Below are 1,855 nucleotides of genomic sequence, written 5' to 3' on the forward strand. Positions count from 1 at the left end.
AACACGGCAATCACGATGACCACGCGCACTAACTATTCTTCAGTAACTCCTTCTTCCAGCAGAATACAGCTCGTAACAGACAAACTACGCTTAGATGAGATATATGAAGATGGTATCCGTTCTTTTGGAACTTGTCCGAAAGTGCAGATGCCCTTACCATTATCATACAGATAAGGCTTACCAGCCAATGATCCTCTTCAGAGCGGATGCACTCGTATTGCCCGAGCTCTTACGGGAATCGGTACACTGACTGCCGCGACTAATGAGCATAGTGCGCAGGGCCACTACACATGTAGTGTGTGGACAGTAAGTTGAAAACGTGGGTCTCACGAGCAACGTGGCAGAGATAAGACCCTGCAGTCGCACTATCCTATCTGTCGTCGATGGCTCAGTCGGATAGAGCGTCTGCCATGAAAGCAGGAGATCCCGGGTTCGAGTCCCGGTCGGGTCACACATTTTCAACTGTCACCGTTGATATTTACCAACGCGTGAGCAGGTAATGGTCTGGATTTCATTGTAATTTCATACATGAAATATGCTCCGCTCCTCCCTCCCTCTTCCCCTCTCGCTTGTCTCTACGAGCCCGGGCTAAGGACAGCGGGATTTCGAAGCGTATGTGGGAAGCGATTGACAATGAATGCCAATAGGATATAATTAGACTCAGGTCGTTATTCGGACCCTCATTAATAACTGCCTTTGCGACACTCTGGTCCTACGGTTCAAAGGAAGTGTGCAGGCAAAGTGGCTGTAAAAATCCCTGGTCGAGTGAGTCAACATCACGGCAAAATGTTTACGTTTAGGAAATGGGGAGAACCAGTGACCCTGGAACCTCCGACCGCCGTTAACGTGTGTCAACAAATGTATTGGTACAAATGGCTCTGAGCACTATGGGACTTAACTTCTGAGGTCATCAGTCCCCTAAAACTTAGAACTACTTAAACCTAACCAACCTAAGGACATCACACACATCCATGCCCGAGGCAAGATTCGAACCTGCGACCGTAGCCGCCGCGCGGTTCCGGACTGATACGCCTAGAACCGCTTGGCCACCGCGGCCGGCCAACAAATGTATTCGTACACACGCAGTTGTCGTGCAGCGCAGCCAGGGACAGTGTGCTGTGCATAGCTGGAGTAGCGATGGGCCGCGGAGGAAAAGAGATCGCATTCGAAGAGGGGCAGCTAATAATTTTTCGCCATGCTTGAGGGAAAAGTTGTCGTAAAATGGCTGAAATGTTCAAAATGAAGAGAAGTACACTTTCAGATATCATCATAACTTTCCGAGAGAAAGATAGGATTGACAGTCTACTGCGTACGGGACGTCCAAGAACGTTTTCTTTGCGAGAATAGTATTATATCATCGGAAAAACTCAAAAAGGACCCCAAGTTAAGTGCTCCAAAACTCACGACTGAGTTTACCAAATACACCGGAAAGGAAGTGTATACCGAAACGATACGGAGAGTGCTCAAAAGAGGTAACTTCCACGGCCGTATTGCAAGGCTGAAGACCATCATAAGTAAAATAAATCTAAGAAAGAGAAAGCTGTTTGTCAAAGAGCGTTATAGAGAGAACACCATGTGACTAGGCTAAATTTAACATATTTCAATCTGATGGAACGATAACGCTTCGACGGCGACCTAATTCTGAGCTTCAAGAGAAAAATCTCTAAGCAACTGTGAAGTATGACGGTGGACATGCATGCCGATGAGTGGAGTTGGTGAACTGGTTGTCGTTAAGGATAAAATCGACCAATTTCAGTACCTCAGAATACTGAGGGACAATTTGCAACGGTCAAAACATAAGGATTGGAGAACATTTTAAGATTCATAGGGATAACGCCCGAAAAATACGCCCTGG

The 1,855-nt window shown here is 46.8% G+C and overlaps 1 non-coding gene across 1 annotated transcript; it reads left to right on the plus strand.

Annotated features, from left to right (window-relative positions):
* The first annotated feature begins 376 nt into the window (after nt 1-376).
* On the plus strand, nt 377-451 carry Trnas-uga (transfer RNA serine (anticodon UGA)). The gene has a single exon. It is a non-coding gene; the product is annotated as a tRNA-Ser (tRNA).
* The last annotated feature ends 1,404 nt before the right edge of the window (nt 452-1,855 follow it).

This window comes from Schistocerca nitens, chromosome 10 (genome assembly GCF_023898315.1).
Source record: "Schistocerca nitens isolate TAMUIC-IGC-003100 chromosome 10, iqSchNite1.1, whole genome shotgun sequence".
Classification (NCBI taxonomy): Eukaryota; Metazoa; Arthropoda; class Insecta; order Orthoptera; family Acrididae; genus Schistocerca; species Schistocerca nitens.